The sequence below is a fragment of the Lepidochelys kempii genome, chromosome 5 (assembly GCF_965140265.1).
Source record: "Lepidochelys kempii isolate rLepKem1 chromosome 5, rLepKem1.hap2, whole genome shotgun sequence".
Classification (NCBI taxonomy): Eukaryota; Metazoa; Chordata; order Testudines; family Cheloniidae; genus Lepidochelys; species Lepidochelys kempii.
In genome coordinates, this window is record NC_133260.1 from 55453312 (window position 1) to 55469559 (window position 16248).

Sequence of the window (16248 nt, forward strand, 5' to 3'; positions counted from 1 at the left end):
CCAGGACCCCTTGCCCATCCACCCCCCTCCCCTGTCCCCTGACTGCCCCCAGACTCCATGGGTGCTCCAGGGCTGGAGCACCCAAGGGGAAAATTTGGTGGGTGCAGAGCACCCACCAGCAGCTCCCCAACCTGCACCCAGCCCCAGATCACCTCACCTCTGCTCCGCCTCCTCCGCTGAACGCACTGCCCCGCTCTGCTTCTCCACCTCCTCCCCTGGCTTCCCGTGAATCAGCTGTTTGGCGGGAAGCCTGGAAGGGCTGAGAAGCAGGTGGCGGCTTCACACTCAGGCCGAGGGTGGCGGAGGTGAGCTGGGGTGGGGAGCGGTTCCCCTGTGTGGCCCTCCCACCCCGGGTTACCTGCTGTGGTGCAGGTGGCCCTCCTCACGCCCCCCCACCCCACCCCAGCTCACCTCCACCTCCCTGGGCATGAGTGGGAAGCTGCGGCCTGCTTCTCAGCCTGCCCCAGCTCCCTGTGCAAACAGCTGATTCACGGGAAGCCTGGGGAGGCGGAGAAGCAGAGCGGGGCAGCGCGTTCAGGGGAGGAGCCGGAGGCAGAGCGGAGGTTAGCTGGGGCCGGGGGTGGGGCAGTGAGCTGCCGGTGGGTGCTCTGCACCCACCAAATTTTCCCCTTGGGTGCTCCAGCCCTGGAGCACCCATGGAGTCAGCGCCTAAGTTGCCAGTTTTGGCCAGTTAAATTTAGAAGCCCTTTTAGAACCGGTTGTCCCTCGCAGAACAACTAGTTCTAAAAGGGCTTTTAAATTTAACAACCGGTTCTAGTGAACCGGTGCGAACTGGCTCCAGTTCACCACTGGATGGAGGCAACACAATCAACTAGACATAGTCAAGTGTTCATCTTCAAAAGACCTCTCATCTTGGCCCCAAATTGGCAAAATGGCTTAGCTACCAAGCTATCTTCTTTTTCCACTCATGATTCCCCATTTCATAATTTGCATGTCCTTTTACATATTGCCAGTAGTTCTCATCTTGCATGCATATTTTCCAAGGGCAGATTTTGATTCAATCATAATTTAAGAAGAGAAATATTTCTTGCTTAAGTAATAAGGAAAATCCCATACATCTAAGCATTCATAGGATATATTTAGGAGTAGAGTAGCTCCCAAACTAGTTATAATCGGCTTGTCTCAAGTTGACAGCAGGATATTGTTTGACTGTCCTGGCTGTTTCTACATCTATGAATCATTAATACTCAGCAGAGTAAAGTATCAGAATGCCTTGTTTAAAAATAGCAATTGAACAGAATTAAAAGATTTAGAAAATGTAAAAAGTGATTAGAGTGTTTAGCATAATTACTCATAATATGACCATACTCAAAAAATGACAGCTTGTATGCAAAACACTGTATTTTATACGCTGTATTTACTTTCTCAACTGAATGACATTAAGCACGGCACAGATATTGGATTACAAACGTAACATGCACTCCACTTCTCTTGTCTTACACACTATATCTCAACAGAAAATTATTTGCACAATAGTTTGAAGAGGTACAATGCCATATACTGTACAAGTGATTAATTACAATAATTAATATGAAAGCAGACATTGTGTATGCATCAAAAACAATTTCAGGCTGAGTGAACTGACTCTGATAAAATATGAGCCCTTCATGTACCTTTGACAGTTCAGAAGTTATTTTATATCACTCCTATGGTACTTAATATTTGTCTCCCCCCTTTTTCATGTCTCTGTATACTACAAAATTTTGCCTGGATCTGGAGTGGGAAGTTCAAGAATTCCACCAGAAAAATACTCACAAAATTTCCAGTTTAGGGGATATATTCTGGATAAGCCCTGTGTTAGCAAAAGGGGTGGGTGCTAGAAGACCATGAGAATCATATTGGACAAATCCTGCTCCTTCTTAAAGCTTTTTCTCACCCCTACACTGGCCAGCTGTACCCTTTTCAAAGATGGTATAGTGGACTCACTAGCAAGCAGTACTTTGAAATACCTGAAAGGAATTCATGGTGACACCTAGTACATAATGTAGTGCCAGTTTGGAAGTCTGAAGAGGTATAGACAGTCTTTCAGACCTGTACTTCAAACTCCAAGATCTTTGAGGTTAAACTCACCACCAACCATTGCTTAGCTGGAAGCTTCTTTTGGTCCCAATGTACTGAGTATTACTGGTTTGTCACGGAGATATTGATTGTAGGGGCCATTCTCATGTAGGTCTACCATGCCATTGACAAGTTGCTTTATAACCAAGTCTCATAACTGGGTAATGTTCAGGAGATTATTGATGGGTTTGCATTCATGGGTTTCCCAAAGTATATTTGGGTAATTGATTAAACCCATGTGCCCATCATTTATCTCCCTGCCAGGGTGCAGAATTTACAATCAGAAATGGGTATTTGTCCATGGTACTCCAAGGATAGTGGACCTCCATGAGAAATTTAAAGACAAACATGCTGCGTGGGTCCACAATGATAGGATCTTTTGGAACTCAGTCATATTTAGATTAATGAAGAAAGGACTCTTTGCCCTTTTTAATGATGAGGACATTAATGGTGTGAAGTTTGATCTAGTTATTCTGGGGACCTGGCTTATCCCCTGATGCCCTAGCTAATGAAGCCATACACAGGCCGCTGGGCAAAAGGAAAGAAGATTTAAACTACTGCCTGAGCAGTCCCAGAATGGTAGCCAAGTGTGCATTTGGCCACGTGAAAGGCAGATGGAGCTGTGTAGGGGACAAGCTGGAAGCATCAGAAAAAAAAGTGCTACAGCCATTATTACTGCATGTTGTGGTTTGCACGATAGTTGTGTGAGCAAAGGAGAAGGCTCTATGGCTAGGTGGGAGTCTGAGGTGTGGAAAGTTGCTCAGAGGTTTGAGCATCTAGCATGGCATTCAACAGAGAACACACACACCTGTGGGAATGCAATCAGGGTTGCCTACAGTTTGTATTTTGAGTCACTAGCATACACATGTTAGCTGTGGTGTGTGTGTGCAGGGGGGGTAAGGGGGTATGGAAGTGGGGTACTGGGATGTAAACATTGCAAACACTGGGGTATTACATGAGGGTGATTGAAGTTTAAAAAAAACTTTCCTTATTTGATTTTGTAAAACTGTATGAATTATTTAGCTTTATGTAAGGGATTTTCTATGTTGAATGAAATGATGACTCATAATGGATACATTGTGAAAGGACGATTATAAAGGTTTAATCAAACCAGTGTGAAAATATCTTTGTATTTGGAAATACATTTAACTAACCAATCTTGTTAAGTAACCAACTATACACAAACCTTTCATTACTACAACAGTATAAACAGAAATTAAAATGCAACAGTAAGAATAACTGTGCCATGCCATGGTGGGTGCCATTTTGAAGCAGCATAAGTGGGGTGAGAGATGGAGGGTCCAAACGCACAGCCACAAATAATAATAAGTTGTAAAAATAGGTACTTACATGCAGCAGTTCCCTCTGGGGATCTGACTCTTCGGTCTTGGCCTGGATTTCCAGCTGTGATTCCAGGCTCAGCAAATACAGGACAGAAATCTGGGTCTGTTGCAGCAGGGCAGAACTGGGACTGTCTTTCCAGCCAGCCATTGCGGGCACTGACACACAAAAAGATCCTGGCTCACAGGGGCCAGCTCCTCTCTGTCATGCTTCTGCTCATCCTCCAATGGGTCAAGCTGTTTGCCCTTGGTGAGAGGTGGGGAGAGTAAGTATCAGGTTCTAAATAGAGCCTGGAATGGATCATTCAATAATTATGTAGAATTGCGTCCAGTTCCTCAAAAAATTGACAGGTGACATGTCTTCTACAAGATTGTCTCCTTTTATCCCTTGTTTCAATACATTTTCTACTGAGCGACTTGCTCTTTATCCAACACCGGTCAGTATCCCAGTCATTACCCCTCATGAGGTCTGGTTTGCAATGTCCACAAAAAGGTCCTTATTCCTGTGGCTGGCCATAACAGGTCCTGAGCTGACATGTCTCCCTCAGATGGCGTTAAGATTCTGTGGCAGTTCAATGATGAGACAGAACACAGCTTTATGCAAGCAAGCAGGCTGGTCAGCTGAGATGGGCTGTTCTGCCCCCCGCCTTCCACCTTCTCCTTTTATTATATTTCTCCCCCCTAAGCATTACACACTGCTACCGCAAAAAGATACACAAAGGAATGTATGACGTTGATTAATATACTTATTTACCATCCTTTATCTACTACAATCCTGGTTCTCAGGCCTTGAGCCCAGGCTAAGAAAGCTTCCCACAGTCGCTGTCCCAACAATCAAGTTCTCATGGTTCATATCTAGCCCTTGTCCTTGGATAGAGCAATGTGTGCATTGCTTCTACAAAACAGTCAGGGTGTGCCCTGCCTGCTTCCAGGTGGAATAGCTAAACATGAACCCTTCAAGATTCAAAGTTTCCAGGCCTTCAAAGACTCCAAGCAGCTGCACATGGCACACTGAGAGGCTTCTTGAGTAGTATAGCGATTGTATCACCCAAATAACAATACTCTGGGATCCAAGAGCAAATGGACAAAATCTGGCTCTGCACCAGGTTTTAAAATGGGGAAAGGTCATCCTGGAAATGTGACATGAGGACAGGAAGGGCACACAAGGAAACAGATGGTTCAGTAATGGTTGACCTGCAAAGTACTGTGGGATAGCCATTGGAAGCATGCAAAAAAATGGTGCACAGCAATTGTCTACATGAGAACAAAACACCAAACGAATTAATTCAAAGCAAACCTAGTCCATGTTCCCAGAGGGCGCCCGAGTTTCCAATAAACGTGCAGTTAGTGAGCAGTGATGGATTGCATTGAGTGTATGCAAGCTTTTTCAAATCATGTTAACTCCATCTGATCCAGTTTAAAACCCCCATGAAGATAAGCCTTTAGTCCTCTTCAAATAGGCCTCCATTCATGCAAAGAATGAACCTTTTAGTTTGCTCCTGTAGCATCCTTCCAGGGGATTTGCAGCGCAGCACTTTGGTATGCGTTGCTAGAGATCATACTATAAAGACACCGTTTGGAAGGTAATTTGGAAAAAAGAGATTTATCTTAGAAGAGAGTATTTTCTGTTTCTTGTTTAAGGAATTACTTTGTTAAGAAGTCTGTTTTTCCACTCTCGTTTTCTCACAGTCGCAATATGGCCGCCTAGTAAGTCATATTAAATCAGAATTCAGGGACAACAGTTGCTAATAGAAATCATACAGATGGATAACTTCAGACAGACTGACATTTTTACTAGAGCTGGTCAAAAACTTTCTGACAACACATTGCAAAAAAAGGTAGCCTGCTAATTTTGTTAAATAAATGTTTAGCTTTGATATTTTTAAAGATTGAAATATTCGGTTTTGATCTTATCAGAATAGGACATTTTGATTTTTCATTTCAAAATGACTTTATTTTGAAATATTATAGTATAAAATATTTTAAAATTATTTTTATATTATACTGATTACCAAATTGACAATTACAGTTAGAATACCAATTCCCTGGAGTGCGAAAAGCAAGTATTTCAACAACCAGTTCTTTCATTTTAATGGCCAAGAACGCTGAACTCACAGGCATTTTTGTTTTTGTCTCTAACGTGGATTTGGAAAAACTAGTGCTGGGAAAATGCTTGGAGGCCCATTTTCTCTTTGTGTCGACCTCCCTCTAGCACCTCAGTGAGACCTGCTTTGAACCCCCCCCTCCCACATCAGATGAGGGAAGTTCACTCCTGGACCTGACCACTCAATTTCTGGTGTACACTTCTGGTAGGGAAGACCCATCAAGAACCAAAAATAGACCAACCAAAAGAGAAAAGATTCCATAAAATTTCAACTACCTGTTCTTGGTTTAGTGGATTTGGAAATTCCACAAGTGTAGCCAATATCATGGTACTTTACTATTTTCTCTTGTAGTCCAAGGCCCAGAGGCACACATACTGTATTTACATAAAGAAAAAATAGAGAACTTCTTTGATGCTCAAAGCGGATTTTGGATTATTTGTGTTTTGGATTACTGTTTGGTCTGATTCTTATTTTATGTATTTCAAACCCAGATTAAAAAGATTAATAAGGATGAGGAAGAAATAGGTGTAGCACATGATATGGGTTGCCGATGTGACTTTGCATGACAGCTCATCCAGTCAATGTGTCCATGAACACAAAGCTCTGCAAGCTGGCTACTCAGACAGACATGTGAATCAGTCTCCTTTTCAAACGTATTTAGACACAGAGTGTTTTGCAGTATGGCTATGGCAGATAGACACTGGAGTGGGTTAAATAGAGCCTGAGGACATACGGTATGTGCTGTTATGACCATAATCCCTACTCACCAATGGGAACAATTTAACAAGCATGGTCATTGGCCTATATGGGAGAATTGGAAAGAGGCTTAATCTATTTTAAGAACATACTTCCAAATTCTGGTTGCACTGAAGCACCTGTACTTAAAAGGATCGCGCCAAAGGTTAACAGGACCAGAATTCAACCTGCTCTAACAATAAAAACAAACTTTCCTTACTGACCCATTGTTAAACACAAGTTACTCAGGAAGGATACTGACCACCAAACAGAATGTTCCTTTTGGAGTACTGAATGTTTTTTTCTCTCTTTTTTTTTGTTTGTTTTGTTTTTCCCTTTATTAACATGTCATTAAAAACAAGAATAATTGTCTTCCAGGTAAGTTTGTGTTCCTACCTCTCAACCTTGAAGGGACTCTTAAGGTCATGTTATCATCTATTATCGAGCTGTTTTAGTGAGACAAAGCCAACAAATTCCAAGTTAAAACTGAATCATAGTCCTTCCCATTTTACACAGATATTGTAGAAAGGGTACACAGTTATTCTCTCATAAAAAGGTTTAACCTTTAGTACTAAAGAAGGTGAAATTTCAAATATGCTACATGCCAAGGGACAGCAAGGATGGACTTTCAGAATGAACTTTGAATTTTATAATTTAGCTGTCCACAGCTGGTGCCATGACCATTGTATGTCAAACATTTAAAATCCATAAATGAAGTGCTAGACTTTTTCTTATTATTTTGTTTATTTTAAATAGCAATGAGAAAACATCCTACATGGAATTGATTGAAATTTAATTTAAATTACATGACTAGAGACTCAGTTGAGACTGCTTCTGTCAAGGTTCCTTCCCCACTCTGAACTCTAGGGTACAGATGTGGGGACCTGCATGAAAGACCCCCTAAGCTTATTCTTACCAGCTTAGGTTAAACACTGCCACCACCAAAGTGTTACACAAAGAACAGGGGAAGTGCCCACTTGGAAACATCTCCCCTCCAAAATATCCCCGCCCCCCAAGCACTACAACCCCTTTCCTGGGGAAGGCTTGATAAAAAGCCTCACCAATTTGCATAGGTGAACACAGACCCAAACCCTTGGATCTTAAGAACAAGGAAAAAGCAATCAGGTTCTTAAAAGAAGAATTTTAATTAAAGAAAAAGTAAAAGAATCACCTCTGTAAAATCAGGGTGTTAAATACCTTATAGGGTAATCATATTCAAAACATAGAGAATCCCTCCAGGCAAAACCTTAAGTTACAAAAAGACACAAAAACAGGAATATACATTCCATTCAGCACAACTTATTTTATCAGCCATTTAAACAAAAGAGAATCTAACGCATATCTAACTAGATTGCTTACTGACTTTTTACAAGAGTTCTGACCTGCATTCCTGCTCTGGTCCCGGCAAAAGCATCACACAGACAGAGAGAACCCTTTGTTTCCCCCTACCCCTCCAGCTTTGAAAGTATCTTGTCTCCTCATTGGTCATTTTGGTCAGGTGCCAGCGAGGTTGTCCTAGCTTCTTAACCCTTTACAGCTGAAAGGATTTTTCCTCTGGCCAGGAGGGATTTAAAGGTGTTTACCCTTCCCTTTATATTTATGACAGCTTCCTAAACTGAGGTCTAGATATTTTCACTTAAATCTAACCATCATATTTCTAAGGCTGTGCATTGTTATTCTCTCTCAAGTGCTGACAAAACATTAAAAGAGGGCTGGCTAAAATTAATCATTATGTAGGATAATTGAAATGCTGTAGTGGTGCAACTTCATTTTTGGACATTTCTCAAGCTTATGATACAAGCACAGTCGCTTTGCTTAGCATGCTGTGGGATGGCACAGCTTGGCAAAACTTTAGGCTCTAAAATTAAAACATATTTCTTACCTCCAGTGAATACAGTTCTGTTCAAATATACTGTAAACACAAGCCTCCAGTGAAAAAGGTAAATCAGCATTCTGCAATAATATCCTTGCAACTAATGATTTCTTTGTGGCCAGTTTCTAACACTCATTCCATTGCGAAATATTACCCTCTTAGCTTTGCGTTCTTCTGAAAAGAGTATTGAAACAACGCACAATGCCTGGAGAGTAATTTCAGCAAAAAGTGTGGTTATTACAGATCACTGAACAAAATATTTTCCTTTGACTACTGTAATTCTAGCCAGTCAGTGAACCTAAATCAAATTGTGGGCATTATTACCATAAAGCTAGTTTTCCCCCAGACAAAATACCTATACATAAATAAGCAGAGTAGAAAAATTCATACAAGCTGGTAATGCTTTTCTTCATATGTAATTATAGTACTAGATGCATTATTTGAAGTAAGGACACCCTGACTTTGCATCCTTATTATTTAATAAAAAAACCACAGTTTCAATCATCTCAATAATATTTTTGCTATATTTCATTACCCTGCGGGGCTCTGGTGCCACAGGCTTATGTTTGACTTGAGCTACGGAGCACAATTTAAAAAAATGACAAAAAATGCACGTGATGACCAGTGAAGTTGATGTTTGTGGTAGACAAATACTTTCAAATTTTGTTCATGATAATTAGCACTGCTGTAAACACACACACATGCGCACACGTGCACTCAAGGGAAACAATTACAGCTGTGTAAAATATCCGCAATGAAACCAAAATCCAAGATTTTGAACTTGCTTAAAAGCTCAAAATTCAGATCTGATTTATCTAAATGTTTACTAAGGTGGGTAAATATCTGAAAAAAACTATTAAACTAGCTTAAAATATGTGAGATTTAAAGCAAATTTGGGGGTTGGGGGGGTTGACTCTGTCTTTTGAGCCTATGAGCTGTCATCTGCTTTTCTCTACAAACGTGAAGATTAGATAAGAAAGAAAGAAAGAAAGAAAGAAAGAAAGAAAGAAAGAAAGAAAGAAAGAAAGAAAGAAAGAAAGAAAGAAAGAAAGAAAGAAAGAAAGAAAGAAAGAAAGAAAGAAAGAAAGAAAGAAAGAAAGAAAGAAAGAAAGAAAGAAAGAAAGAAAGAAAGAAAGAAAGCTGAGATTCTACCATAATCACGTGTCTTCAGGAACTGGGACTTTAAGTAAAACATCAAATATTGTGAGACTCAAGAAAAAAAATTGCAAGAACTGACAGAACTGAAAGGAGGCAGAACACCTGCTCCACTGAAGATCAACTTCTCATGGATCTAGAGCAGAGGAGACCAGCTGCCTACTCTTTGGAAATGCAGAGATGAAGTTTGTCATTACAGACATAATAAAAGAGAAGGGAGCATCTTGGCCTTTTGAAGGGAAGAAAAGCTGATCCTTGTGAACTGACTACTACTACTTATCTGTTATTTTTGGCTCATTCAGGATTACCCTATTCAGGTAGGACAAGAAGCTGACTATAGGCCCATCAACTATGTAATGTTTTGATGATAATTCTGCAATCTCTGTAATGTGAGTATAGCAAAGAACCAGAGAAAGAGTCACTTCTAAGAATGAAGAAGGAAATTTAGGGATAATACTGTTTTCAGTGGTCTAATAAAAGATACTTTGTCGCTCACTTACTCTTAGATTTAGCATCTTAGCTTCACATTCTATAGGCAGGGCTGTCTTAGATGAAGATTTACCTATAAGGTTGGCAGTATTGATTTGATCTGAACAATTAAGCCATCTTGTTCAACTGACCAGTTCAGCAATGAGAGAAAACATTTTTTGGTAGAATATTAGCAATCTTTACTGTTTTCTGCCACTCCATTCCCTGTGCGTAGTGGAGGCTAGAAGCTAAATGCTTGAAACCATACTTTATCCCCAAAGTCTGGAATTCAGAGCTGACAAATTGACACAATTGCTAAAGCAGTCCTAGCAGAGCGTGTCTGAGGAGCAGCAGGTTTGTATAATTTTTGGTGATGCCCAGAACGGGTCCAAGTCCCGCCCGCAACCTGCCTTGTAAGTCTCTCTATATTTTTTTAAAATAATGTAAAAATGGACTGGAAACCATAAGTGTTTAACAGCTCCCCTATATTGCACAATGTGGGAGGGGGTGTGGGGGGGTGAGGCTGGGGATGTGGGGGCTCAGGGCTAGGGCTGGGGATAAGGGGGTTGGGAGGGACTCTCCGCCCACTTGCTCACCTCAGATGGGCACAATTTAGGTGGATGGAAAGCAAAGGGAAGCAATTGTTTTGGAAGGCACAAAGAATGGAAGTTCTCCTTAGACTTACACTGGTAAACCCCCAGCAGAATGCTATTTCTTCTTCACTGACATCAAAATAACTCATCAAATCTTTAGAAAGAACACCAAAATAAACTGAGAAAAATAACAGTGCTTCATATGTTTTGCAAGTTTTTAAAGACTATATTGCATTGATTTCTAATGCAAAATGAAAGAACAAAGCCGGATTACCTAAAACTATCCTATTCAGAAAATCAAATCTGGCAAACTTAATTAACAGGAATGTAAATCAGATACTAGTTCATGCAATTCATATGCATTCTGAATTATTACACCGTGTTTGTAAGCATGCAATGATTATCCATGTCATCAGACCAATACTTTGTTCTAGACAAGCACTGAGGATGAGCTATGAAGCAATATTGCATAAGTCAGATTTTAATTGTGAAATGGGCTTCAGCTTTCAGTCATCGAAATCTATAGTCACTGCAGTAGGCTTTTTTATAGTTATTTGGTATTCATATTAGAGATTTTGCTACTCAACAATAGGAACTGGGAATTCTTAATTTGTAGTTTTCAAAACATTGATGATTTTGAGATCCTTCTTGTAACACTTTACGCGAGCACACACACAGAGAGTTAGATAAAATACACAGGCACCAAGAATCTAAATGACACTAAGTAATATCTTCAGGAGACAAGTGATCAGCTGGAGCTGTGAATTAAAAAGTTAGGTGACAAATCAAATGACAGCACTAAAAGGATAATTTAGCTGCAGGACATTCTAGCTTCACAAATTGAATGTCACCATTTAAGCTTCAGCTCTGATCTGGTAGATGAATATCAGCTATTCAGTTAGGGCTTTTGCATGTATACAGATGTCAGATAAAGATGTGGGGAGCTATGAAACTGACATCTCTGGTTAGTTCTTTATTAAACAATCAAGTCAATTTTAACATTTACTATAGCAGAACCGACAGAATAAAATGAGCATTTATTTATACAAAAATAAAAACAAAAAAAACCCTATCTTTTGGGGAAGTCAGTGACTGTTTATGAATCAAATTCAATTAATGTCAAAACAGTCTAAATTGCACAGTGTCCATAACTTAGGTACTATAAATATGTCTCAGAAGCTATGTAATATATGTCTCAGGATAGAATAAATTTATTTACTTATTGCTTGAAATGTTCTTGTCTCCCCTGCCTTGTAGTTCCCATTTCTCATGGGTATTTTTGACTTCTGTGTAAATTTTTAAATCTAGAAACTGAGTGAACAACATGAAGAAGATGGAGATAAGGAACTGACATATCCAGAAGAACCTACCTAACTCCAAAGACAAGAAAATTCACCAAAATATAAAACACAATGATGGCAAACGCTTAGAAGGTACAGACCATGAAATGTGTTCGAAAGACTGAGTGATAGAACTGTCAGTCCCATTCTGCAACAGGCTATTCCCAGGTAGGGTTGGCAACTTTCTAATCGCAAAAAAACTGAACACCTTTGCTCGACCCCCTACCCCATCTCTTCCCCGGGGCCTCACCCCTTCTCCAAGCCCCCCCACTGCCCGCTCACTTACCTCACCCTCACTCATTTTGAAGGGCTGGGGCAGACAGTTGGGGTGTGGGCTCTGGAGTGGGGCTGGGGATGAGGGGTTTGGGATGTAGGAGGGGGCTCATGGCTGGGGCAGAGGATTGGGGTGCAGGTAGGGTTGGCAACTTTCTAATTGCACTAAACCAAACACCCTTGCCCTGCCCCCTGCTTCGCCCCTTCCCTGAGGCCCCACTGCTGCCACACCCCTTCTCTGTCAACCCTATTCCCAGGATTAATAGATGCTGAACGTGTCCTGGGCTCGTATCCCTGGGCTCATTTATCTGGGCCATGTGGGCCTTCCAAATTTTAGACAGAAGGCAAAGGTCACAACCTTCCATTTCAACAAAATTGATTTCCTGGAGCTTAGTATTCCCATTCACCCACGCTACAAAAATAAATCTACTGAGAATAACTTCTTTTAGGTCTATTTTGGTAAAGGCATCCTCAGTGTACAGGGAATCCTCTGTGTAGCCATTTTTCAGCCTTTCACACTGTCTGTGAAAGAGTTGGGCATTGGTAGAAAATTTAAGGAGTAACATTTAAGAGAGGGATATTTAATTTAGCAAACAAAGGTATGATGAGATCCAATGGCTGTGAACTGATGCTAAACATACTGAGGCTAGAGTCCAAAAGTTTAACGTGAGGTTAATTGAACACTGGAACTACTTATGTTAGGGATGTGGGGGGTTCTCCATCAATCAAAGTCTTTAATTCAAGGTTACATGCCTTTCTAAAACATATGCTATAGCTCAGATAGATGGTTCCTTGATGCAGAAGTAACTTGGTGAAAATCTATAGCCTGTGCTATGTAGATAGTCCAACTAGATGATCATAATGGGCCCTGCTAGCCTTAAAAAAAAAAATCTGTGAACTGACTGGAAAACATCAATGACCCCACAACCATGAATATATAATTAATTAATTCCTCTGGAATGTTTCCATTTTGTACCACTTCTAAGAACTTTGGCACTGTATCTTCCTTGATCTACTCTGTCAGAATCGGGGCAGTACCATAAGTTTTACAGGGAAAGAAGATGAAAGTATGGGTTTAGGCAAAACTTCATTCACTTCAGAACATGCATTTGGGGATCTGAACACATTCTTAGTCTGCCTGCCATTGCCAGAGACTGATTTGGCATTGGCAGAACAGCAGAAGCTCTCAAAACTATGTAACTCAAGAAAATAAAATTGCTTATCTCAGCTAGATCTCAGTTTGTGACAATGTTTTGTCTCAGGAAGTCTCTTTGTACTTAAGAGTTGACTGTTTTTCTTGGAAGCTTTGACCTAGAGCTACCTAGAAGATAACAATTCCATTTCATTGCAACTTTGGAGATTTCAAAATTTGGTATTATTCCATATTGGAAGAAAACCTTGTAAATGTTTTTATATAAACAATAATGGTGTCAAAATGTCCATTTTTGGATTTTTCAAGAAGAGATGTAGGGTACATGAAACATTTTTTTCTTGAACAAAACAGCGTATTTTGACAAAATTTCATTTTGTCAAATGTTCCGTTTAAATAGTCAAAATAAGTACAGTGCCACATTAGGTCATACTAAATATTATGAGGACTATATAAAAAAAGTTTGGTTTATAATGTCAAGTACATACAATTGTTTAGCAAAGCATGTGGAGATTGCAAAAAGAGTGGGCCAATGCTCCTTTAACCCTCCCAGGCTTCTCACCCACAAACGGTCGGGCACATGTCATCTCTAGTTGCAACACTGGCTTCTACCCTTGAATGTGAATGTGTCTGATTTAAGACCATGAATATATAACACAGGAAACAAAGAGCCTGATTCTCCTCTCAGTGACAAAGGAGTAATTCCATAAAATTCAGTGAATCTCCACTAGTGTAATACCAGTGTGTAAGATGAAAGTCAGCTTTTCAGTTCAACCTTTTGACTGAAGATTTTCCCCTTTTCTCCCCTCCCACTTTGTTCTCACTAAGCAAGAAGCAAGTCTGCATATATTGGATTGCACATAAATTTCCATACAGTGCAGTGTTCATCCCTTCATCAACAATGCACTAGTAGATATTGCCAAAATTGCATTTCAGTATTCTTCTGCCTCAGTTTTCTTCTGCCTCAGTTTTACAGTAAAAAGGGCTGTTTAATGATATAAAATGTAAGCTTTGTAATTCAGTATTAGTACAGCTATTCTTCCAATAGTTCTTAATAAGGTCACTGCAAAATGGTAGATGTACTTTTCCATGCATCAGTACAATTTGTATCTGTTTAATGACCAAGGGTTAAAAATAATAGAGTACTAATTTTAACTAGGAACTGTAGGTAGTAATGAGTTATATATAGCATGAACAAAAATAATGTAATTATAGGCACAATTTGAAGCTATATTTTTGTGAAGCAATCACAGAATTACATTAGTAATAGTTCCCATAATAATTCATGTTGTATTTACAGAAAATTGGCCCATTTCTGTTCTCAGTTACATACATAATTTCATTTGGGTTTCACATGTGTAACATAAGTTTCCTATTATAATATATATTCACTGTGGACTCCATTGTGCCAATAGAATTCAGCCCATGCTGGGGCAACACAGAGCCACATCATTGCTGGGGAGCTCAGCAGAGTATTGTGCCTCGGGCCTGCAAACAGGTATACACATGGAGTTCAGTATAGGGTGACCAGATAGCAAGTGTGAAAAATTGGGATAGGGAGTGTGGGGGTAATAGGCGCCTACACAAGACAAAGCTTCAAATATCAGGAGTGTACCTATAAAAATTGGGACAACTGGTCACCCTAGTTCAATGGGACTACTCATGTGTGTGAAGTTAGGCATACATGTGTTTGCAGAACTGCGGCTCAGTCTCCCCTAAGCCCTCCTGTGCATATGGGCAGTGTTCAGGCTCCACTATATTCAGGTTCTACCCCTACTGAAGATGTAAAACTTTGTTTCAAGCCCAGCAATGTGGTAAGATATTGTACTTTTACACTGTGGATTTTTTATGCACAGAAAAGCTGTTTCTTTCACAACTTTTCTCACCGTGAGTGCTTCCTGATGGTCAGGCATAGCATAGCAGCTCTCTCCCCATCAGATACTTTTTGCTGATGGCCACTTTGAGCCTGCAGTGAATTGGACCTCAAGCCAGGTCACTTTACAGTCTCTCGTCTTCCAGGGTAATCAACAAACAAAAAACAAGGGAAATTCACACAACTAAAGAGCTGAAGCCTCTACCAAGCATCCTTCCTCCTTCACAGTCAGCCCAGACTGAGCTTTGCTGTTACCTTTTATGCTGCAGCAGCTGTTGAAACATGCCCAGCAGGGCCAAGGGGGCATGGCTTCTGCTGCTAAGAGTGCTGCCTTAACCCCTTCCGCTCCAGTGCAGGGCCAGTCCACCCCAATCACATATCTAAATAACTAATATAGCTCTCACATTTGCTTCCATCCTCTGCACTGCAAATAAAACTATGGATTAGAGTGACAAAGACAAGATAATTATTTCTCCTAACCTTTTGTACAGAAAACTAACAATGTAAGTCCTACGCTTCTTATCTGTGCTTCCATAATTCCTAATGAACAAACTCATCTAGAAAAGAGTTGAAGAAAAAAAAAAATTCCAGCCCCTTTCATAGTCAAGTTTCTCAAGGTCCTTTAAAAAGCAATTAACATAACAGTGACAAAGCTGAGAGAGTGTGTAAGCGCAATGGACAGAGTTTATGAGTTCAACAATTGTTCATACCCAACCTTGGGCTGAGGAGCTGTTTCCTAAGGTCAGTACTGAGTGTGACCTCCATGGCAGAATGAGACTGGAATCTACTTAAACTGCATGCCACCCTGTCTAGCAGCTGAGAGGGGAAACACACCTAGGAAAAAGAGATGACATTTCAAGAGCAACTGAGTGATTTATTAGAATTGGTTAAGTTGGCTATTTATACTGAAGTTTCATCCTGAAGTTGCATATTGTCTGACATGGAAAATAGGGATTTATCTCCGAGTACGTTGTGGCTTGATTAAATTTTTAACATTTATTGTTTTTAAAAGTCTTTAAAATTTTAATTAGTAACACACTTCAGTATGTTTCTGTAAGGTTCCATGCATGAGAAACTATCATTTTCTAAAGACTAATTAATTAGTTTACATTGGTCATGCAGTAGGGAAGATACTACTCAAATAAATAAAGAGACATATTCCCTGTTCTGGAGGGCTCATAATTTTAATGGACAATGTACAAATGAAGGGCAGGTAAAGGGACAGAACAGAAATGAAAGTGATTGAGTAATGAAGTTTAACACG